Source organism: Carassius carassius, chromosome 24 (assembly GCF_963082965.1).
Source record: "Carassius carassius chromosome 24, fCarCar2.1, whole genome shotgun sequence".
Lineage (NCBI taxonomy): Eukaryota > Metazoa > Chordata > Actinopteri > Cypriniformes > Cyprinidae > Carassius > Carassius carassius.
The window spans coordinates 4807932-4834834 of NC_081778.1; the positions used below are offsets into that span (position 1 = coordinate 4807932).

Here is a 26903-nt window from a genome sequence, read left to right on the forward strand (position 1 = left end):
GATAGTCTTCAATGTATAAATGAAATATACAATCAAACCTACATTTATTCAGACACCTTCAACATTTCTCACATTATTACAGTTTTGCTATATATATAAAAAATTATATCTGGTGTCTGAAATTTTTTTTTTTTGACTGTTAAAACTACAAAGTAATTCAGTCAAGAGCAGTGAGTGATTTTCATTTTCATTTTCTTGGATTAACATTACAGCAGCTAGGAGCTAAATTAGCCGCGGTCACTTTAAGAGACGATGAACCATCCAATATAATATCCCATTTTTTTCCTCAACTGTTTACTTTCACTTAAGAAATAACTGAAAGTTTTTTCGAGCATAATTTCCAAGGTGGATATTTTGACATATTTTGTATGTATTTGTCGGCACAAGAGCAAAAATAAGCAAATTAGATGTTCAAGTGTTTTGAGAAGCCTATTTCTCCGGGGTGCAGCGTTTCATATTTTTTTGAAGCACCCCTGGGTGCGCCATTGGCTAGCGGACCCCCACCTGCTGTTAGCATTCCATTGACTCCCATTCATTTTGCTGTCACTTTGACAGCGAATAACTTTACATCTGAGGCATTTAAAGACTCCATTTGTCCATTAATTATTTTTAAAGAAACATGAAAATGTTTGAAAAAGTCTCCATTACCTTGTATCTTACGTTATGGTCCCGTAAAAGCAGTTTTTGTAAAAAATAGGCTAACGATTGCGTCATAACCAGCGACTCTCTGTCGCACAGTAGAGAAATGACCGTATGGAGAGGAGGAGAAGCTCGCAGGCAATCTTTTACTGTCAATGAGGCAATCGGGGGCACGTGGAGGCATGAAGTTAAGGGAAAGAATTAATCAGAATACTTACCAAAATTTGCTCCTGTTCACGCTCGCCTTCTCTGGAAGATTCGGTGGTTGATTCAGATTTTTTTTGGCACAGCGATTAGAAGATTTACAGGTTGCTCACGTGACATCTACGTCATCAAGCTCAGTTTGAGTCTGCGCAGTACGCTGGACACCCAGGAAGTAAGTGCTTCTAATTGACTTCACTTGTCTCCGTTGAATCCAATGGGGTCGCTGTTTCCATTTCTTTTACTGTCTATGCTTTCTCTGGGTGAGCCCTGAACACCGCGAGTACTGAATTGGGCTCTTTCACATCTTTTTGTTTGTTCAAACTGCGATTTGTATTTGTTCGTTCAGGTGCAGGAGGGACTTCGAGGAGAACTTCGCAGAAGAGTGCTCGGTTCAGTGTCGCTGTCCGTAATACGTCTCACGTTAACGCAGCATGTTAACGCCGATAATGGCCCACCACTAATATATATATATATATATATATATATATATATATATATATATATATATATATTATTGCTGAATGTTTATGTGTTTTAAACAAATTGGTTGTGTGACTGGTTCAATTACTCATTCAGTCACTTGATTTGTTGCTGAATGAATCAGCAGTTTGAACAAATGGGTTGAATTAATGATTCAATAACTTTCTTACAAAAATCTGAAAATTTCCCACCAATGCACATACTGACACTCTTGTCTGGAACACAAAAGGAACTATACAAACAGTGGAATGTCCCAATGCTGTTGAACCAGTGCCTGCAGAAATGAGCATAAAACATCAAGGGCCCTTGATGATCACCATACACCCAGTGCAATGCGGCACCAGGCACGTAGCAAGTGTTTTTGCTATTTTCAGCATGACACAGTTATAATTTTCATGTCCTGCTGCACATTGTTTAAATAGCAAATGCATTTGCACCCTACTTGCATTTGTGCGCCCATGGGCATGCTGGTATGAAAACGAGGTGTGTTCAGGCACATTGTTGGCATGTTGGTATTTTGAGGCAACTGAAATAGACTGCTCCATTGACCAACTATTATTTTTATTTTTTATTAAAGAATGCGTTAATGACATGTGCTTATAGGTGGGTGAACAATGAGCATAGTATACACTCTGCTTATTACACACAATGACGCTCAATAGCGCAAAACATGCCAAATATTTCAAATTAAAAGGATTAAAATGTAAACGATTATTATTGTGCCCCATAGATGAAAGGTTCCTCTCTGGAGAAGTGTTCAGTCTTTGCTTTTGAAAATTCCACCATGTTAATAGTGAATCCGCCATGGCGTGAGCGCAACTGGCTTTTAAAGGGAATGGGAAATGAGACTCTGATTGGTTTATGGCATATTATTCCCAAAACACACCCATTACTCATTAAGGGAACTAGCAAAAATAGTTTTGTGTGCTGTGCGTTTTAGACTATGTGCTTAGATAGTTAATACATGGCCCTAAAACTGTAGGTTTATTCTGTAAGAGTCTAACACATTTAATTTAATCAAGCAGTCTGAAAACATTTTTTTTATTATTATTATATTATTTATATTCATCTAACAAATGTTTTTAACCTGTTGTAACCCATGACGCTAATGCCTGTGTGTATAATTATGCTGTGTTTTAGAATGTATTGTAGTGAGATTTTACATTTGCACAATTCTCGTCTACTGCAGCTATGCTGTAGCAGACAAATCAACCTGTCCTCCAACCAATACGCTCGTATAGGTCGTTTGTCCAAATCCCTGGAATACGACCCATCAGAGCGTATACTACAACTGCGCCCCTGGCAAAAGGTCGTTTTCATATTAATGTTTTGTACTCTTTGATATGTAATCATGCTATCATGGGTTCGATCCCAGGGAACGGACATGCATGAAAATGTATATGCTCAATAAATCATAATTTAGCATGATGTGATGGTTAGGTTTAGGGGTGGGGTTAGGTGTGGTAATTCGAATGAATAAGCAACCTAGTCAAATATGTAGGATATACTGTGAGATCGGTGTAAAAAGCCCACACATTGCATTTAAATAAACGTGCGTTTTGATTGGTAATGACGTTATATGTCATTTCATGACGACAGACGCAATGCGATACTGTCATTATTTTTACACCCGCTAGAGGGCGCTTAACTTTAAAACGTAAATATAGGTCGTAATAAGGTGCTTGCACAAACGACCTATATGGTTGTTTTTTGTTGGAGGACAGGCTCAGACAAATATAGCTCGATGTACATGCAAACTTTAAAAATTGTACTTTCCTCAGTTTGCCAAAGTACAACTGGCAAACAGGACTAGATGATAATTAGCCATAGGCTAACTCTGGCATGTTACAGGCATACTGTTGTTAATATGCATTGTCCTGATAAATAAAAATAAATATAAAAAATAAAAAAGCGAGCACTAATACAGAAACAATTCTGTTGAAGCTATCTGTTGGAAGTCATCAGTGGTTGACAAGTCAGTCAAATAATCATCAGTTTTTTTTATTTACAGTCATTCATATTTCAAACCTTTCTTCAAGAAATAAATATTTGGAATGCAACATATCAAACACATTTTATCCCAAGTATCTTGCAATGAACAGAGTATGTGTGCATGAACAGAGATTTCCAGTACTGATGTTACATATGACACTGAGGCTTCAAAGCATGTATCGACTACGCAGCAACGATTTTCAGGAAGCTACATGCCGGAGTGCATATTGTTTTCAGACAAACACACTATCAACAAAAAACAAAGCCTCACTTTCTTCCCAATCACGTGAATGCTTCACTTTTGGAACCTTTCCACTGTTACGTCTCACTTTGGCGCTTTTCCACTGCACAGCACAATACGGCATGACACTGCTCACTTTATGGCGCTTTTCGACTTCAATATATGGCTCGGTATGGCTCGCTTAAATAGTACCATCTCGGTTGAGGCTACGTATATTAATAGTTAACCATTCAAGTAATGCATCAGACCCTTATGTACATCCCTGCCCTCCTCCTCTACAGCCTGTGCCAATGCCACCACAGGCTCTGCTGTCAGCACCATAGATTTCACAAGGTTGACCGCAAAGTCATTTCTTTTCATAAGGCATTGCCATCTTCCTTTTAATCTTCCAAAAGCATTTTAACCACTACAAGTGCTCTGCAGATTTACATGCTGTAGACCTTCTGTTCTGCTGTCAGCAGCTTAGTTTCAATGAATGGTATTAAGAGCCATTTCTGCAAGGGATAGGCAGTCTCCTAGGACAGTAGCCAACATCAACCCCACCAATGTTTCTGGTGTAAGCTGGTTTGTGTTTTCCCATAGTGTGGACAGTCTCAAAACCCGAGGATCATGCAGGCTTCCTGTGTAAACATTCCAGAAAAGTCTGCATCTACAACACCGTCAAGGATGATGGACTGCCAGCCTTTAAGGTTAAAACGGTCAGCGATAGTCCTGTGGTGCTATGATGGGTATGTGTGATCCATCAGTAGCACAAATACACTGTGGGAGACCCTATCTGTTGTAGGCAGCCATTTCTTGAAACTCTTGCTGATCTTGAAAACGAATTTGGATCCCACTTTATTTTAAGAGGCCTTACTATATACTTAAAGGGTTAGTTCACCCAAATATTAAAATTATGTCATTAATGACTCACCCTCATGTCGTTCTAAACCCGTAAGACCTCCGTTTATCTTCGGAACACAGTTTAAGATATTTTAGATTTAGTCCGAGAGCTCTCAGTCCCTCCATTGAAAATGAATGAACGGTATACTGTCCATGTCCAGAAAGGTAATAAAAACATCATCAAAGTAGTCCATGTGACATCAGAGGGTCAGTTAGAATTTGTTGAAGCATCAAAAATACATTTTGGTCCAAAAAATAAATAAATAAATTGCGACTTTATTCAGCATTGTCTTCACTTCCGGGTCTGTTTTGAGCACAACTGCTGTGACTGATGACGTACGACACTGCTGACCTGTTATCTTTGTTATTGGGCACACCAGATAACACATCAGCAGCGTTGTACATCAACAGTCACAGCAGTTGTGCTCAAAACAGACCCAGAAGAGAAGACAATGAAGAGGCATTAATTATATTATTTATTTTTTAAATTTGGATGAACTAACCCTTTAAATTTGGTACAATGCAGTTATTGTGTACATACGTCTTTACATTTTGCTTATATATATATATATTATATATATATATATATATATATATATATATATATATATATATAACCTGCATGTAAGTAGATCATTTCTGTAATTACATTTATAATTACACTGTTGGCCCATCCTTAATCCTACCCATACCACCAAACCTGTCCCCCACCTTACCCTTATCCCACCTCGATGCAAAAGTGTATTGCAATACAATATTATCACAGTAAGTACACTGTGCTTCTTTTTTTATGTAAGTACATAGTAGTTAAGTCCACTTAATTTACAGTGGGACCCGAATTTGTTCTGGTACCAACAGAACTCCTGAACACACCGACACACTGTTGTTATGCTTACTCCAAAAAGATGTCCAACACTTCTGTACTCCGAGCCAGTTGCAAGCTTCCATAGTATGATGGCTACACTCTTCTTTCTTCTCCAGCCACTGAGAGATTGTAAAACTGGGAACAATTACATCCCACCACTCAGAAGCTCGGTTAAATGTCCAGTGAGATGGTCCGTGGCGGGCCTACTTCTCAAAATATGATAGATCTGAAATATATCTCAAAGAGCAGGCAAAAGCACACACATCGATCCCAACTGGGTGCTTGACTAAAAAACAAGTGGAATGTAATTTTTAAATGTAAAGTCAATAAAAAGAAATATAAATAAATATACAAAATCTGAAATTTGCAAAATACTTTTTTAATACGCAATATTGGCAGCTAAGTTCATTATATAGCTTATGCTCGCACACTGTCATGCAAACCAAGTGATGTCATCGTCTACGCTTTGCTGTACGAGTTTACAGAATCTCTTGTATTTTGCTTTGTTACCATCAGCCGCCTTTGAAACAAACTTCTTCATCTTGCAGTGAAAAACATCCACATGCATAGAATAAAAGCACCATTCCATCGGCTCCATTGCTCTTGTTTAACGCGTTTACAATGATGTCATGGCACGGCAGCAAAGGCAGCACAACTAGTCTATAATCCCACCCACTAATTGCCGTGGAAAAACAAGAGATCCGAACCAAATCGTACCACAGTGAAAAAGCACCACCTGTGTATCTGAATATTTGAACCCAGACCAGTTCTCTACTGGTAATTGAGGTTCAAGTCATTAACTAAGATATTTTTGTTTTATATTTATATATAAGCCTAGAGCCTATAGAGAAGAGCTTTTCAACGATTCAAGAACAACCTGGTTTGCTGGTATAACAGAAAGTGCTTTGATATCATTTTTTTTTTCTTACCCAATGAAAACTTTCATCCTCTTCTAAACTGACAGACCTAAGATACAAGTTTACAGATTTCAGTTGAGACACAACAACACTAAAGGCACAAATTATATTTATGGGGTTTACATTTCTGTAGGGAAATTGATCTACAGTTTGATGCTTACATATTACATTTTATCTGTACATACACTGAGATAAAAGGAACTCATTCGGCAGTCAGATAAGCATTCCAAACAGCAATAACTTTACATGTAAAATATCCCATCTCTTGGATCCTGATTTACAGACCCATTTCTATTTGCTATATGAAGACACAGCAACAAAACAGTTTGCATTGCTTCCTTAATTAATTTGTTATAGCTGCATTACACAAGTGCTCTAAATCTTCCATGTCATGAAAAATCTAAAAAAACTAATACAGAAAACACAACTACCCATATTTTTCATAGTAAAAACTAACATAGGAGAATTATAGAGCATTATTTTAAATTACAAAATAATAATAATAATAATAATAGTTAATAATAAGAGAAATGTTGAGAAACAAACTTCTGATGTTTGTCAGTGCAGGCTTTTTATTGTGCCATTAGATTTCTACAAATTATAAGACAATATAAAAGAACAGTATTTAAGCTTTTGTTTTGACTGGAAAGTGCAATGTATATGCATAGATATAATCTGCAAATATGTGTAAGAAATCCATGTTTCACTTCAGTGTCCCAATCAGCCCTGAAAAATGTGAATTTCCTCTTCACTGAAGTCCAGCTGTCTGACCAATCTTTGTCAATAAGTCAATAAAGTCAACAACTTAAAAATGCAAACAGTAAAAAAAAATGCCATAACTCAAACAGCTTCTGATACATCAAATGTTTGTGTGTAAACCATAAAAAAAAATGACTCACTGCACTGCTAACTCTGTGAATTCGGCTGAGCCGCACACACACACTAAACACTTGGCCTTTTCTGGTCTCTCCATGAAGTTCTGCAGCATACAAGCATCTATCCGCCCTCTTCTGCCTTTCTATGGAGTCTATAGGCTCTGACAGAACGTACTCCACCTCAAACCTAAGAAACATACATGCTAGTTAGGATGAACTGAATCAACCTTGAATCTGAATTGAGTACCTCTGAAATCACTGTACTGTCATTCAGAAATGTGACATTACTGATAGAACGAACAGTCACACATATAATGGGATTAATGATACCTTTCCTCTTTTTTACAAAGTTCATCCAGCTGAGAGCACCAAAGTATGTCCCGCTCCTGACGGTTAAAGAACATCAGCTTGGTTTCTCTGAAAAGAAAAGCATAAATTATTCATATTATTACTATTATTATCATTTTGATAAGTCAACTAATATAACAAGCATTTTACAGTTAAACAACCATTTTCAAAAAAAAAAAAAAAAAAAAAATCCTAATGATAGAAAGAAAGCCCCAAGATTTAAAAGGCATCTATCAGTGATACAAATGTCTATGACGGCTGCTTTAACAGTCACTGTTTGGCATTGACAGCTGCATTTGCTTGTAGGTGAGAGTCTTCAAAGTTTTGTTCATTCAGCAGATTAAAATAGCTGTTTTATACAAATCTGTATGAATGTCACCACCATACACAGGTAACTGTAGCGACAGTATCAAAGATGGCATATAACATCAGGAAGCTTTATCACAACTAACTGCACATAATTAAATTAATGAGTCCAAATGAGGTATGAGTATTGTATTGTTCCAGAGACAACAAATAAAGATATAAAGAATAGATGGTACTGGCGTCTTTATTCCAGGTGGCACACAAAGCATGTCTCCATAACCAACCCTTCCTCTAGGGAATACACTTCATCTTATACAACACATTACTGCCACCTGCAGGCATAAATCAGTACTCATCACAATAGATACTCATCACAATTTTTCCTTTTTTTTTAACACATTAGATTCACAATTACTAATAATTCACATCAGCCCAACTGTAAAAAACGTACTATCAGTTCATTTCATTTTTTTTTTTTTTCATAAGTCCATTCGAAAGGGAGCTTTTCGAACTCGATTAGTTCTCCGTAAGAGAGGCATGTCGGTCTTTGGTACAGATAACTCAAGTTCACGAATTTGTTCTGCAGAATTAAACATACCTGGAGATAGCATTTCATGACGTTGCAGATCAACAGGGGGCATTTCACAAGACTGCAGTTCTGCAGACAGGGTTGGCTCATCAACAAGAGGACATTTCTCTGCAGTCTTACACAAGCTCTGTCGATTTCTCCGCAATTTCTGTCCATCTTCTGTTTGAACCAGATATGATCTTGGTTTTGCTCTTTTAGGACTGTAGCTTTCTTTTCCCATCCATTAGGCTCCGCAATTCTAACTGTATTTCGTTCAGAAAGAGGTTTCAAATGTCGAGCTCCCTTGTCATAATATTCTTTCTGCTTCTCTTTAAGATGTTGCATCTCTTTCAATGATAGACTGTTGTTTTCTGTTTTCAGGGATACTTTTGGCAGTGTATCACGCAGTTTTCGGTTCATCAATAACTCCCCAGGAGATAATCCACAACTGAGTGGAGAAGAACGGTAACTCAGAAGAGACAGATTTTATATCAGACCTGCTTGCTGCGGCTTTTTTCATAAGTCTTTACAATTTGTACCCCTTTTTCTGCTTTACCATTTGCCTTTGGATAAAGCGGGCTTGAAGTAGTATGTTTAAAACCATACTGTTCCGCAAACAGTTTGAATTCACAACTAGTGTACTGAGGACCATTGTCACTTTGCACAATATGAGGAATTCTATGCCTTGCAAAGATGCTTTTCATGCGTTGAATCATGTCATTCGATCTTGTATGATGGAGCTGTTCAACTTCAGGATAATTGGAATAATAATCGATAACCCCCAGATAATCCTTACGATTCAACTGGAAAAGATCAGTTCCTACTTTTTGCCACGGTTCAGTAGGATGAGCAGCTATCATCATAGGTTCTTTGGCCAGTTTATAATGATGACTTAGACCGACGTCACACCGATTGATGTATTTCTCAATGTGCACATTAATTCCAGGCCAGAAAACAGCTTGTCCAGCTCTTCTCTTGCATTTTTCGATACCAAGATGTCCCTCTTGAATTCTACGAAGCATGTCGTGGCGCATTGATACTGGAATGACAATTCTGTTAATTCTCAACAGTATGCCCTCAACCACACTCTGCCCTTAAAGGAAAGTACTGTGGAGACTTGTCTTTGATCCATCCATGTTGAAGGTATGCAGTGTTGTGCCTGAACGCGTTCATTGAACGATAGTTCATGAACTCATTTATATTTTGGGTGAACGTGAACTGAACGTGCTGTATTACTGCCTGATGAACGTTACTGTGAACTCGTTCATTCTGGTGTCTGTGAACGGCACGCTCTCTCAGGTTAACTTCGTTCAATAGGGTGCCAGATTTCTATAGAGCCTTCCAGGCGGAAAACCCGGCTAAAACACACCGTAAACGGGTCTTAATATGTAGCGGAAAAACACCCAATCTGGCAACACCAGCCACCAGTGTCGCACCGCTGTCCGCCGCATGCGTGACGCGTCATCAAAAAGAAAACAGCAAACGACAGCAGCATGTAGCAAGAAGGCGTATGATCATTTAAAATAATTTTATGATGTTTATGACAAGGTCGGTGAGAATGGGAGACAAAGCATTAAAGCAACAATGGGGAAATGCTGTCCTCTCAATGCTAATGTAAACCCTGGTTGGATAAGGATTCAAAATTGGATATGAAGATGAAATCTGAAGCATAGCTTCATTGTTAAAACTGATAAAATAATTGCTGTCTGTGATTCTATATGGGCTGTGGCAATAATTTTGAAAAATAATAGCTCGCTGCAACGTATGGAAAAAAAGAACTATGAACTAGTTCATTTTTGGAACTGTGAACTTTAGTTCAAAATTTTGTAGTTTGAACTATGAACTGAACTAGTTCATTTTAAAATTTGTGAATTGAACTTTGAACTAGTTCATGTAGAAAGTGAACTTTCCCAACACTGAAGGTATGCAATAACCCTCTGTAATTTAGCGTCCTTTGCAGTTTCCTCTGCGATCAGCTTTAACATCCATTTTGCTGATCTCCGAAGCTACTGGTGCTCGAGATGCATCAGCCACAATGATATACTTTCCAGGTGTATAGACTAGATTCAGATCATATCTTTGTAATTTCATCATCATGCGTTGAATTCGAGGTAACATCTCATTTAAGTTCTTTTGAATGATGGAGATTAATGGTTTATGATCCGTCTCTACTGTAAAAGTAGGTAATCCATAGACATATCCATGAAATTTTTCACAGCCAAATACTAAACCCAAAGTCTCCTTCTCTATTTGTGAATATCGTCTTTCAGTCTCTGTCATAGATCGAGAAGCATAGGCCACAGGTCTCCAGGAATCCTCAAAGGCCTGAAGAAGCACCGCCCCCAATCCATCCTGAGAGGCGTCTGTAGAGATCTTAGTTGGCGTGTGTGAAAAAAAAACAAGGACAGGTTCAGTAGTAAGAGTCTCCTTTAATTGCTTTCATTCTTGATCATGTACTGAAGTCCAGACAAACTCCTTATCATTTTGTAACAACTTTCTCATATGGGTAGTTTTAGCTGACATCATTCCCAAAGCACGCAGATTTCCCTTCTTATCCGTAGGTGGAGGCATATCAAGGAGGGCTTGCACTTTTGCTGGATGTGGCTCCACACCTTTTGCAGACAGCTTGTCCCCTAAGAACGTGATCTCTGTGACTCCAAATTGACACTTTTTCTGATTGAGCTTTAAATCATGTGCTCGAACTCTTTCCATCACTTTTACTAATCGCTGATTATGTTGTTGAATGGTGGACCCCCACACCACAATATCATCAATATATACTCGAACACCCTCTAGACCTTCAATAAGGGTTTCCTTGGCTCGATGAAAAATCTCAGGAGCTGATTTGATTCCAAAAGGAAGTCGAATAAAACAATATCTCCCAAAGGGAGTATTAAATGTACAATACTGGCTACTCTCAGAATCCAATCGGATCTGCCAGAATCCTTGAGATGCATCTAATTTGCTAAAAAACTTAGCTCCTGACATGTCACTAATGATCTCTTCACGGGTGGGTATCTGGTAATGTTCTCGTTTGGTACTATCATTTAGGTCTTTAGGATCTAAGCACACTCTTAAGTCACCATTAGGCTTCTTCACACAAGTTATAGAATTTACCCAGTCTGTAGGTTGTTCAATCCATTGTATTACTCCTGATTGGGTCATGCGATCCAATTCCTTTTTCAAGGCCTCACGCAGAGGTGCAGGGATCCGCCGAGGAGCATGAATGACTGGAGAAGCATCATCTTTCAGTTGTATTTTATAGGTAAATGGCAGTGTGCCTTGACCTTCAAACACATCTGGAAATTGTTTGACAATGTCAGTTATATTGTCACAGACAGGCTGTAAGACTACGGTTTCCTTGTTGACTTGATACACTCTTTTAACCAAATGAAGGTCTTCACACGCTTTATCTCCTAAAAGAGATTCATGTCCATTGGGAACTACAACAAACATCAAACTCTTCATTTTTCCTTTTACTTGTATGTTTAGTCTGCATATTCCTCGCGTTTCAATTGGTTGTCCATTATAGGCTTTGAGGGGAACTGTACGTTTTTTAATTAGAGGTTTTTCTTTCAGTGCTTTTACATCTCTGATGTTAATTAAATTTACATTTGCACCCGTATCTAATTTAAAGGGTACTACGGTCCCATTAGCCACAAGAGGAACAATCCAAATCGAAGACTTGACTGAATCATCACTTGATACACACGTTTCAGCATCCAGATTTACTTTCTCTTCAGAAACCATGTTCACATAAAATGAGTCGCTCAAATCACTGTCATCTGCCTCCTCCACTAAATGCACTTTATTTTCCCTCTTCATGTCTTTTGAAAAACACATTTTTGCAAAGTGGTTGGGGCCATTATACTTAGAACATCTTTTTCCGAAAGCTGGCCACTGTCTCTGAACTTATGTTGGGTCCCACAGCGCTTGCATGAGAATGTTTCATTGTCATTATCTCTGAAACCTCTTGTGTTACCTCTTCTCTTGTCTCTGAATGAAATGGCATCAACTTCTACACTCGGAAATGACATAGCGGCTGTATTAGTCCCATCAAACTGCTTCACTTGCTGTCTCGCTACTTCATTGGATTGACACAATTTGACAGCATAATCCAAGGTGAGTTCTGATTCTCATAACAATCTTTCTCTCAGTTTCTTCTCATAGATACCAAAAACAATCTGATCACGAATCATTGAATCTCTCATTTCATTAAAGTTACAAGTCTTTGCCTTTATCTTGAGATCAGTCAGAAAGTAATCAAAAGCCTCTCCTTCATGCTGCACACGTGTTCTGAATACATATCTTTCATATGTCTCGTTCTTCCTTGACAAACAATGAGCATCAAATCTTTCCAGTACCTTATCCAGTTTCTTCTTGTCTGCCTCTTCATCAAAATTAAAGGTGTTATAGACCTCCATGGCATCAGCTCCAGCAATGGTAAGTAACAGGGCGATTTTTCTTTCATCCACAGCTGCTTTTTGTCCCATAGCAACAACATACAACTCAAACTGCTGTTTGAAAGTCCTCCAATGTGCATCAACATTTCCACACAACTTCAATGATTCCGGTGGTTTAATGGCATCCATTGAGCTTTGCAGACCCCACTCCTGGTACCATGTATTGTTCCAGATACAACAAATAAATATATAAAGAATAGATGGTACTGGCGTCTTTATTCCAGGTGGCACACAAAGCATGTCTCCATTACCAACCCTTCCTCTAGGGCAGGGTTCCTCAAATCTGGACCTCGAGATCCACTTTCCTGCACAGTGTAGATCTAGCCCTTATCAAACACACCTGAGCATGCTAATCAATGCTAATCAATGTCTTTGGGATCATTAGAAAATCACAGGCAGGTGAATTTGATCAGGGTTGGAGCTAAACTCTGCAGTGCATTGGACCTCCAGGGCAAGAATTGAGGAAGGGGGCTCTAGGGAATGCATCTTATACAACACATTACTGCCACCTGCAGGCATAAATCAGTACTCATCACAATAGATACTCATTACAAGTATGTCCATCAGATCTTTTAAAAAACAACAATGGTTTTAAAGCTTTGTAAATGAGTGCATGAGTGTGTTTGAGCCGCACCTCACAACTCGCATCTAGTGAACCTTTGAATAAACGGAGTAAACTAAACCTCTCATGATTAACACTGGACTTCTAACACACATACAGTTCAGTGTGGCTTTAAAATGACATAATTTGCTAGAAAACTAGCTGTTCAAATTTCATAGTGACTTTAATGTGATGAACTACAACTAAGTTTATGCTGCTAGGACACCAAGGTAGCTGCTTTATTCACCACCTTGACACCAGCAAAAGTTCTTGCAACATTTGCTTTTGGACTGGTGACTTAAAATAGTGGAAGGTTGTTGTTTTTTTGTACAGGGCAGACCTGATTAATGTGAGGTCTTGTAGAGCCAGCCGTATGAGACGAGCCATGGGTGTGAAGCCTGTGCCGGCTGCTAACATGTAGAGATGAGTGACATCATGCAGTTTTTGCATACTAAAAGTTCCCCCAGGAACACCTAATGACAGAGAGGATCCTAGAACAGGCCAGAAAGATGACAGGAGTTAGAAAGTTTTGTTTGTGTTCCAATGCAATTACAGTTTTTATTTTTAAGCTGAAACCCTTTTTTTTTTACTATGAATTATTAACCCTCTGGAGTCTAAGGGTGTTGTTGGAGAAGTTTTGTCATGCCCTGACATTTGTGCTTTTTTCAGTTGCTTATAAACATCTAAATGGCTAAAGTCTAATCTCACTGTCATCAGCACAAACTGGGCTGTAATAATATGTGAGCAGCATGTATGTTCATGATTGTATTTTTGAGAAAAAAATGTCATGCGTGGTTAGTGAAAAACTAAAAATGTTAAATCACTTGAATAAGGAAATAAAACACATACAGAACATTGGTTCCCGGGATTTTTGAGAACTGGAGCTTTTAGCCTAGAATTTTTCTTTCTAAATTATGTGAAAATCATCTTGTTTAATCACTCATAGAAAACAATATATTGATTTCAAATTTCTAAGACACTTTTTGTTATGTTTGTCATATGCAGTGGTGGACGAAGTACACAGATCACGTACTTGAGTAAAAGTACAGATACGTATAGTAAAATATTACTCCAGTAAAAGTACTCCTTTTTCAATTTTACTCAAGTGAAAGTACAAAAGTACTCCATTTTTTATGTACTTAAGTAAAAAAGTACTGAAAGATAGATGTTGCAATTTTATATAGGCTACTTAATTAAATTTTATATTAGCACATATTTTTTTTTATAATCCTACTGTTCAAAATACCTGGGATTTTTTCCAAAATAACCACTTTATGGAGTCAAGATATATTTTTGTTGTTGATATGGACTACGTTGACGAGAGTAATGTTCACTGTGAAGCTTACACTGCGATGTACCTGAGAGAAAGCAGAGTTGACCGTCAGATTTTCACCAGTAAGAACAAAGTATTTTAAAGTTTGTTGTTTTACAGAACATCACAGTTATATATGACATGATAATAAGGCCTGAAGTTAGGAAGAACATTTTAAGGAAAATATAATTATATTTTCATAATGATTTTTTCCTTCTCAAACCTTGTCTGTGGTGTAAAAACAGCCCTGGCCAAACGGGGTGCATCTCTTCCCACTTTGATAATTACTGTAGTTACCATGTTCTGAACATCACATCCTTTCTTTTCTCCCCAGATGTTATCTATATATATATATATATATATATATATATAGGTGGTTGAATAAAATATTTGGACATTATTTATAAAAATTACCTCAAGTTAGCACCAGCAAGCTTGTTAGCTAAACAGTTAGCATCAGCTAACAATATTTACTTATTTTCGGTACGGTTATGAATAAATATTCATGTTTGTGTACTCGTCTAGTTAATCCAAACAATATAACGTTACTGTTGATAAACAATATAAAAACAGATGTCACATAGGACATGATATCATTTTAATAAAACTGTTAATATTACCGCAGCGGGGAATTTGAACATGCAGGAGTTATTTTATTTAATCTGTGTTAGTTTAATGGTTATTTTATTTTTTTACCTAAAACACAGAGATGATTGATGTGTCTGCATCGTCTGCACTCGAGCATTTCAGTGGGCTTAAATAGATCACTCTTTACAGCGGATTTAGTTCCCAAACAACTGACAATTTTGACCTAAATATGATTTTCAGTTACAATAATTAATCCTAAATTTCAACATTAATAACTAACTTTCAGCAACATCCAGGGCCATAGCTGGGGTTTGCGAGGCCCCGCTGAAGGTTGTACCAGTGGGCCCTGTTTGAAATGGTTTAATTTGTATGTTCGTTCATTTTTATTTATTTGTGCTATTTACACAATGTTTAAGTTTTTTTTTTTCAAGTTTGTAGGTGTCCAGGTACAGAAACCGAATAATTAAATGTAAAATAGCACTGGATAGTCTTCAATGTAAAAATGAAATATACAATCAAATCAAAATTTATTCAGACACCTTCAACATCTCTCACATTATTACAGTTTATTTGCTATCACTTGTAAAATGGTTATAAAATATGACAAGAACTTAGAGTTAAACTGTGTCAGAACAAATTAGTCTTGATAATGTCATAACTTTGATAGAAATGTATTTAATGGATTACTATCAACCAAAACTACAGACAACTGTTACAATATTTACGAAACTATCAATACTTTGTTGACCAATTACCGAGCAATGGTTTATTTTGTTCAGACTGTGGTGTGAAAAGGTTGCATTAGCAATTCAGAAAAAAAAAAAAAAAAAAACATTAGCAATGCATGGTGCTTTATAAGGTGCTGAATAATTTTTGGTCCCAATTTTATATATAGATAGAGAGATAAAAACATTATATCTATCTATTTCACTAGTAGTTCACTGTATTAAGATTCTTTGGGTATAATATGTCACAGTTTGCTAATACTCACTTACATAAATGCATTAGTGTCCTGTACCTACTAGTAAAATATACATATCAAAAATTATATCTGGAGTCTGAATATTTTTTGGTTTGACTGTCCATACATTTTTGTGAAAACTACAAAGTAATTCAGTCAAGAGCAGTGAGTGAATTTTCTTTCATTTTCTTGGATTAACATTACAGCAGCCAGTAGCTAAATTAGGCGCGGTCCCTTTAAGAGACGATGAACGGATCTTTTTCCTCAACGGTTTACTTTCACTTAAGAAATAACTGACAAATAACTGAAAAAAAACTGATTTTTCGAGCATAATTTCCAAGGCAGGTATTTTTGATATATTTTGTATGTATTTTGTATATATTTTCCCTGCAGGGGAAGTCGTGGCCTAATGGTTAGAGAGTCGGACTCCCAATCGAAAGGTTGTGAGTTCAAGTCCCGGGCCGGCAGGAATGGTGGGTGGGGGGAGTGCATGTACAGTTCTCTCTCCACCTTCAATACCACGACTTAGGTGCCCTTGAGCAAGGCATTGAACCCCCAACTGCTCCCCGGGCGCCGCAGCATAAATGGCTGCCCACTGCTCCGGGTGTGTGCTCACAGTGTGTGTGTGTGTGTGTTCACTGCTCTGTGTGTGTGCATTTCGGATGGGTTAAATGCAGAGCACAAATTCTGAGTATGGGTCACCATACTTGGCTGAATGTCACGTCACTTTTTTTTTTTTTAGGGAAGTCGTGGCCTAATGGTTAGAGAGTCGGACTCCCAATCGAAAGGTTGTGAGTTCGAGTCCCGGGCCGGCAGGAATTGTGGCTGGGGGGAGTGCATGTACAGTTCTCTCTCCACCTTCAATAACATGACTTAGGTGCCTTTGAGCAAGGCATCGAACCCCCAACTGCTCCCCGGGCGCCGCAGCATAAATGGCTGCCCACTGCTCTGGGTGTATGTTCACAGTGTGTGTGTGTTCACTGCTCTGTGTGTGCATTTCGGATGGGTTAAATGCAGAGCACAAATTCTGAGTATGGGTCGCCATACTTGGCTGAATGTCACTTCACTTTCACTTTCACTTTTTCACTTTTCACTTCACTATTTGTCGGCACAAGAGCAAAAAGAAGCAGTTTCGGTGTTCAAGTGTTTTGAGAGACGCCTCTCTCTGCGTGAGCCCTGAACACCAGAACACCGCGAGAACTGAATTGGGCTCTTTCACATCTTTTTGTTTGTTCAAACTGCGATTTGCATTTGTTCATTCAGGTGCAGGAGGGAGTTCGAGGAGAACTTCGCAGAAGACAGCTCGGTTCGCACCGAACACAGCGCGCGAGTAACCAGCTACTCTGTTGAGCTTTTTCGTGTATTGTGTTTGGATGCTTTAATGTATAAATCGACAAGTGGTAATTTAAAAACACGTGAAAATGATAAGCTTTCATGACGACGCGCAGCAGTGGCCCGTCAACTGTCCTGACTGAGCATCTCCCGGTTCTTACTTCTATAGACTCGCACTAAACGGTTCATTTGAACCAGTGAGTGGTCGACTCCAGACAGCTGCAGTCGGATCATTCTAATTTGTAAACGAATCGTTTGGTGCGATTTGCGATCCGATTTAAAAGTTTATTTTGAAAAGACTCGTTCATGATGAATCAGACACCGCTTCTGCGTGTCGGAGCACGTGATATATTATAAGGAGTAACGATATGTTTTATGAAATGTAGTGAAGTTAAAAGTACGATCTTATGCTTTGGAATGTAGTGAAGTAAAAGTAAAAAGTTACTCAAACTAAAACTACTCCAGTAAAGTACAGATACTTGAAAAATGTACTTAAGTACAGTAACGAAGTAAAGCTACTCCTTTACTGTCCACCACTGGTCATATGCGAGTAGGCGTCAACTATCATGAATATTAGGGCTGAAACAATTCCTCGAGTAACTCGATTACAAAAAATGATCGAGGCAAATTCCTCTGCCTCGAAGCCTCTTTTAAAGGTTGTATGACATAGAAATTTCACTTTCTGAGGTTTTTTAACATTATAATGAGTTCCCCTAGCCTGTATATGGTCCCCAAGTTTCTAGAAATTCTAATCGGTGTAAATCGAGATTTTGCTATCTTTCTCATGCCTTTGAGAAAATGGAAGCTTAAACGGGCTGATCTTGAATCTCCTCCTTGTGATGTTATAAGGAGAAATGTTACCTCCCCTTTCTCTGCTTTGCCCGCCCAAATATTTACATACAATTCAGTCGCAATGTCAGCACAGGCGTTACAAACAGACTTTTACAATATGGATTCGACAGCACCACCACAAACAGTGAGTAACCCTGTTCATTAATGCCTGATCTGTGATCAGTGATTTCTGATGTGTAGCTAATCATTCAAGTTCACACAGACTTTCTTTCTAAATCATTTAATACTGTGTATGCATCAGTGAATCAAGCCAGTGACTAAACGATCAACGTCATGTTGTTTCTGTAGTAGCATGAAACAAATCTGTTATTTAAATTGTGATTTAACTACAGAGAGCGATCAAAGAACACTCCCTTTTTTTCGGAGCTGTAACACATCGCGAGTATATCTGCACTCTTGCCCAAACTGGCATTACAATGAATGACGCTGTTATGATGCACAACAAAGCTCTTACTGTATTCATGTGGTGTATTCATGTGTTTGCTGTTAGTTGTGGTGAAAGCATTTTGTGAGAGAAAACGTGTTGCAATAATGACAAGATCACTGCATTCACGCGATAAACAGACTCTGTCTACTCAATGCTCATCACTGCAGCCTTTCATGTAATTGGAAAAGATCGAAAAAATAATTATATAATCAACATTTCCACGACTCGTTAATCTCGACAGCTGTAATAGTAAATATATATATATATATATATATATATATATATATATATATATATTTGACATCGGTTCCACGTGGAATACCCATTTCGAATGCAAAGATGTCAGCCAGTCACAACAGTTGTCGTTTACTCGGAGTCTCACAGCAGACACGCCCCTTCAAACAGAGCAATCACGCCAGAGGGCTAATATCAGGATATAAAAATGCTTTTTATTTCTACATTTTAAATGTAAAAATCATACTAACAATATAAGTACACATAAGGAAACATTAAAAAGCATTTAAAGAAAAGGAAATAATCCATGTCATGGGACCTTTAATTTATTTTAAATCTCACGTCAGGTTCTTTCGCAATGATTGTTTTAATGTGACACAACGCGTTTACGTCACCCACAAAGCGGAAGAACGTCGTGGCGTGTGTCCATTGCAAGATAGAGCTGGCATACCACAACTAAGGCCTTATGATTTCCGCGATGCAGAAAACGCGGAGGGAATCCTGGAATCCAGTCATAAAAACGGAATTTACAGTTTAACGCGGAATGGCACGGAATTTGAAAATTTTGAATGAATTAATAAAAAATAGGTCAATGCACTTACATCAAATCACGACATGGACTAATATCTGTAAATATTAAGCCGGAACAGTCTATTTAAATATGAATCCTGCATGTTCTGTGTGTCTCTGTTAATGAATGGAGCAGAAGCGCGTCTGCCTTTATTAACACAATGAAGCGCACGTGACGCTCGCAGTGATTTCAGCGTCTGCTGTCTAACTAAATAAGACGTGAACACATGAACAACATCTCCAGAACTGCTCTGACACTCACTTCATGAGCATTTGACCGTTTGATTTGAGTAAAACTAGCGTCACATCACATACACAGAACTGTAAAGGTACGTCAACCCATCAAAAAAACAGTCCTGTTTTAGACAAGTATTTGCCAGAGATGTATTACTATTGTTCAGATTTTTTTAAGGTTTAATCACACAAAATTTCTTCCATGTTTTATTTTTAATAGTAAATCCCCTTTGTTTACCAAAAAGTTACGTTTGCTTAATTTTCTGTAATTAAAAGATAAATTAAATTAATGTTTTATGTGTTTAATGTGCATCTCAAAAAATGCTTTATTTAAAACCCCAACCGAATGGCACTTAAATGCACTTAATTCATCTGTCAACTTCATTGTCATTGTTCACAGTACAAGTACAGCCAGAGAAACAATGGGTAATAATTTAATGTTTATTTTTGATGTATGCATTGCATTATATGCATTTAAAAAATAAAAATATTTTTTTTCTAAAAAAGGAAACTTAGTTGTTCATTTTAAGAGACCCAGGAGTCTTATTTTCTCTTGCATAATTAATATTGCACTTTAATTAAGCAAAAACCCATTTTATCCGATTACTCGATTAATCGATGTAATTTTTTGGTAGAATAAACCGTTTATTAGGAACAATCAAAGCTGACTTTCAAACTGAATTTTTTGCATCATTACTCCAGTCACACAATCCTTCAGAAATCCTTTAAACAATCAGATTTTCTACAAAAAAAAGAATATATTGTTATTAGTATTAGTATCATTATTATTATTATTATTATTTCTATTAATGTGGAAAAGAGCTGAGAATATTTTTTCAGTTTTTTCAGCAAACAGTAAAATAAAAAACTTGAAAAACAGTCTCGCTGCTTTTTCTTCTGTTATGGGCGTATTCTGAATAGGGCGTTCAGCGCGGGGGCGTGGTCACATTAGATATAATGAAGAGAGACGTGAAAAACGGACATCGCGTTGTTTTTTTAATATAGATTACTTTATCATAGAATATTTGTTTTCGGGAGCACATGATTAGTTTAAAAGTAGACATGTCAAGCTTTCTATAGATATCTCTCTCATGTCTCTCCGTTGAGTATTCACGGAGTTACAGTTCATTTTAATGACGTGTTTGTAAATGAAGATCAGCGCAGACAAAGGCTGCAGACAGCACACCTTGTTTGTTATCTTTATTTTATAAGTGCACAAAGTTTTGTTGTAATTATGTCTGTATGCAAAAAAAAGTAAACCCTTTACAGATTCGATTGATTTATTGCTCTTATCTGTACGATCAAAACTGAAAGTGTAATTTAAGTTATTTTCGGGGTTATCAGGAGAAAATGACTCATAACGTGTATTTGTATGTGCTAAATTAGTTTGTGGACCATGAAATGAGAAAGCTTTTTAGCTATTATTACTAAAAGTCTAAGAAATCCAAATTTATTCACTTTAATAAATGGTTTAACTAATATATATATGAGAGGTTACTGACCAATAGGAAGGCTGGCGAGATGTGAGGTCAACAATCCATCAGGATAGAACTTTATCATAAGATTTAAATCTGAGCCCATTTCAGCAATGGATTGTGGGGAAGGTATTAGCGACTGATCCACTGGTGTGTAGGGTTTCACAACATCTGTACCTGTGCACCAAACACACAAAACAAGCCTGCTGAACACTCCAGAAAACCATCACCTTCCATCAGTTCTCTTTAGATCAGCAGAGCATCTGCAAAGTGTTGTATTACCCTGGAGAGGTGTTTTGAGGTAGACATGTCTCCCCACAGGAACTTGCATATGTGACCCTGGAGGAAGCTGTAAACACAAGACCTGCATGTAGTGTGTGACGTCTGATTTCGAAACCAACACGCATTCCCTGTAGATGAGCTCTGTGATGAAACAATTGTTATAAAATCTTACTATTATTTTTTACAACCAAGTTGTTTCTTGAATAAATGCGGAAGTGGGGAGGTAGTTAGGTAACTGTAAAAATGTACTAACTAGTTATATATTAAAATATTTGTATGAGCCAAATTATGTGTTTAAAAAATATTTTACTTCATCCTAGAACTTTACAAGGGTACTAAGATTTGTAATTTTAGAGATTAAATGTGGTCTAAGAAGAGGAAGTATAAACGAAGACCTTTCCAAAATCGCTCCTTGTTTTAGCCACTGATGCATATTTGATTGAATATGAATGCCTTTAATAGTAAAAATCTTTTTTTCCCTTTGTATTTAAAACCAAATCTGAAGTTTTGAAATTTTCCGAAAGCAACAGAAAAAAATAAAATAATTTAAATTAAACGAGACAATTTGAATTTACTTTAGAAACACAGTAAATAATTTAACACAAAAAGAATTACCTACATAACAAATAATACAGGGCGCAACACCGAGCCTTGCGGTACCCCTTTATTTCATGTTACATTACAAAACAATGTAGTATCTCAAATGTATTAATCTATAACTCTATCTTTACAAATTAAAAAGCTAATTCTCTGAAATGTAGATAATTTCCTGACAATTAAGATCATAAGTTTGTTACTCACCACGATCTTTACACTGAATAAATGTGTCATGGTGTTCTAGTGGTTGCCCCACTTTCGTCCACTTGTCTTTGACAGATTTGGTCAAAAGACCAAAGTAAATTACCTTAGTAAATTAAAATAGTAATGAATCAATAGCAAGGTATTGTACTCTTCAAGGGATGACAATAATATTAACTGACACTATCACTCCACCATGGTACAGCCACAGGACTTTTTGTACAGATTCTACATTCAACACAAAAAATCATGTCTAAATAAACATACAACTCACCATCAACTCGTCCTTGAACTTCACTAGCTAGGCCTGAAAAGAAACGGTGTTATCAACTTGATATAGAGAAATACACAACAATGTTCATTATCTTAAGTGGCTGAAGAAATGCAAAAAGACCCACGCCAGTAGAGAAGGTACGACATCTTTCCCAAAAGCATCTCCACCAGAAGACAATCTCCCTGAAGATCCACCACTGCACAGCCAGTGTTGGGAATCTGGTGAGGGGAAAATAATTGAGAATTTGACTACTTCTTTTATGTCGGAGAAAAGACAACCAGATAACCACAGCATTTTATGAGAATGAGTTGCCACCAACCTTTCGTTTGGTGTAAAGATGATATTGACAGTGCCATCTGTCTGGAACCAATCATATCTAAAGATGAAGAATAAATATACAGAGAATCAGCCAGAGTGACTTCAGTTAGGTGAGGCTTATTTGTCTAAATTTTGGCTAGCTTAAATCATTTTTAATTCATTTATTTGAATATTATTGAATTATTTTGTATTGTAAAATAAAATGTTAATATATATATATATATATATATATATTATTTTTTTAAATATAAAACACAAATATTTTAGAGCGCTGTTAGTAAACTCGGTCTGAGTAGTTAAAAAAAAAAAAAGGTTGATTATACCTGGGATCAAACATAACCTCAACATTACTAACCCAAGACCATTATTCATTTGACCACAACCAGCCCTAAATGCTGCATAAAATGCAGACCAGACGATACTGTTCAAAGGAATGAATCACAATGGATGTCATAAGGAAAAAACCTACCGAGGGCGATGATCTTTGGCAGGGAGAGGAGTAGATAAAGGCTCCTGTCTTGAAGGTGGAGGGACAGACAAACCTGGTATGAAGAGTACAAAACACATAATTACTCCTCAAATACGTAATTAGGTAATAGCATACTCAGCATTTATAACTAGAAATCTGCATACGGCTCTGATGTCATACTGTTCATGTGAGCGCTCTCCATCTTTTCTGTCTGAGCTGCAGGAACCAAAGAAACATGTAATGAGGCATTAGAACAAAGCTAAAACAACTAAATAAAAAATCTTATTTCGGCTTTGGTTCTGAAAGTAGAGAAATATAAAATTACATTAAAAAACATGTTGATTAGTACAGAAAAAAAAAAAAACTTGATTATTTCATACAAGAACTTGACCAAAAGTAGTGTTGCTTTCTTTCGTCAACAAAAATTATGACTAAATATCATCTCAACGAACCTTTATCATGTGACGAAAATGAGACGAGACGCAACGAAAATGTTTTATCATGTGACGATGACTATAATTAAATGTATAATGCAATATTGTTGACGAATAAAAACAAGACTAAATGTGGTTTACAAAATAAAAACTATGCTAAAATGTCTCGACTAAAACGAGACTTTTTTTTGTCTCATTTAGTCACATATTTTTGTTTCCTATGACTCTCTGCGCAGACGCAACTGACATCACTTCCATAAGCCCCAATCGTGTAATGATGGGAAGTTCGGTTCTTTTCCGAGAACCGGTTCTTTCGGACGGTTCGATTCATTACCAGTAGTTATCTGGCTCCGGCTCGGCTCGGTGTTCATCTTCAGTTCTCTCTTCACAGCAGTTCAGTCAGTGTACTGTTTGAGTACATGAATTACTCCGGGATATTGGTTTGTTTTAACTCAGAGTGAGTGTCAGCCACATTAAAAAAGTCATTTGTGGATTAATGTGTATTGGAGATGCGAACTGTTTCAAACAATTCACGACAACAAAGTTAAATGGGATTTATACTTTCTCCTGGCTCCGCTGACTGCGAGCGCTCCTTCCCAAACGGACAAGGCTTTTGTACTTGTCACTTTCGCCTTGAAATGACAGGGGAGCGACAAGGAGTAATCGTCCTCTAAAACCGTTAGGAATCACCGGTGAGAAGTCGTCATTTGCTAGTACAAGTCTTGTGATGAATGAGTTGATGAATTAATAATTTCTTTATGTACAAACTTAAAAGAATCTCAAACTATTGGCTGTATTTCGCATCAAACACAAGACAACTTTAAGAACATCAGTCTTCGTCAACTAAAACTAGACTAAAATATAATTAGTTTTTGTCAACTAAAACTAGACTAAAAAGAGTATGAACGTGACTAAAACTAATAAAAACTAAAATGACAGCTGCACACAAAGACTAGACTAAAACTAAAATTAAAACAGGCCGCCAAAAACAAAACTAGCCAAAAGGCAGGATTTTTGTATGAGGATAATTATATATTTCCACAAAAATGACTGTATTTCACTGAATTATTTTCTACTACCAGAAGAACTGACAGAACCTTGAAGAGCAGGACTTTACTTCACTGCCATCCTCCCCACCAGACACTCCTATGGACTCATAATTCACCCACCGATGGACCTTAGGCAGACAAACACCAGCAATCATTGCAAATCAGTCGCAAGCTATTAGTTTATAGTTATAGTTTATAGTATTATAGTTTATAATAGAAGTCTCTACATTTTTACAACATTATTAATAAGTGTTCCTAATCACTAAATATCATTATCTGTATTAATTAATAACTTTTAATGTTCTCATAAACTATTATCAACTCAACAGACTAGCCTCATTGTTTATATGCATTAATTCTATGAATTCAACATTCATATAAAATAAATATTTGTAGACATCTTTACATCTATAAAGTTGTTCACACGTAAATGATTCAACTTTAAATGCAAGTAAATGTGCATGTGGTAGAACCACACTTAAAATACATTGAAATACACATGAGATCATGTTTTAAAAAACAACAACAAAAACCTACTGTAACTCTCTACATATGAGTAAATAAAAAAAGTGTATTTATAAACTATGAATTAACCAGTTTATTATTTTACACACATTATAACTAATTGTAACTGTATTCTTAATATGAAGTGTTACACCAAAATCATTTGAGAGCAAACTATGGCAATAAACTATGGTTTTCTGAAAGCCCTGTTTTCAAATGCTCTGCCCAGAGAGAATGCACCTGGTCAAACAGGTCAGTGCTATCAATCCCAGCAGCCCTCATCAGCTCCTCCTCCCCTCCAGGGTGGAAATCCATGTAGGCACTCACATTATAGACCATACCTAGAGAAAACACACAAACATACAGAGTTATGTGTACATCTCATCTGACACAGCTCTAACATCTCATATTTCTTGTCTGGACACAAACTGAACTAAAAGAAGTCACTTATACTCACTAAGGCTGTATTTATTTCATGAAAAATAGAGTGGTAAAATTATTTTTACGATTTAAAATAGCGGTTTTCAGTTTAATTATATTTTAAATGTATTTCCAATTTATTTGCTAGCATAAGTGACTTTTCAGCATCATTACTCCAGTCTTAAATGTCACAAGATCCTTCAGAAATCATTCTAATATGATGATTTGCTGCTCAATAAACATTTCTGACTATTATCAGTGTTAAAACAGTTGTTCTGTCTGTCCATGATTTTTAAGGACAGCATTTAATTATTTATTTTTGCAACTTGTTTTGACATTATAAATGTATTTGTTACATTTGATCAATTAAATGTATTGTTCTTGATTAAAGTAATTTGATTTATTTTTAAGTCTTACATTATACATTAAGTAATAATAATATGAATATATATATATATATATATATATATATATATATGTAATGATGAGACAGAGACGTTCGGATCCATGTGCAGAACTTTAATGATGAGAATGGTCAGACAGGCAATGATCAGTAACGGCGTCAGGTATGTAGGGTTAACCAGAATCGATAACAGAAACAGGCAGATGTCGGGGGCAAGCAGCAGAGAATCAGAGTCGGTATAAACAATCCAAAGGTCAGAAGGAAGACACAGAAGGAAAACACAAGGAAAACGCTCGGAAATGTCAGACTGGCTAAACAAGACTTCGCAGAGAGTGGGAGTGAGTGTGCTGCTTTTATGTGTGCGTAAATGAGGTGCAGGTGTGACAAGGAAATTGGCTGATGAATGATGTGCAGGTGTGGCAGGGTGATTGTGATGCAGTGACTCATGGGGAATGTAGTTCGGGTGTGGTGCAACAGATGAGCAGGCAGAACTGGGCCTAACATGGAGATCAGGAGCCTCTCCTGTACCTGACATGGGAAACAAGGGCCCTTCCTGGGCCTGACAGGGGAAACAGGGACCCCCCAT

The 26903-nt window shown here is 37.0% G+C and overlaps 1 pseudogene; it reads right to left on the reverse strand.

The window, feature by feature from the left end:
- Positions 1–6940: 6940 nt before the first annotated feature.
- On the reverse strand, positions 6941–26903 carry LOC132103783 (cytochrome b5 reductase 4-like; annotated as a pseudogene).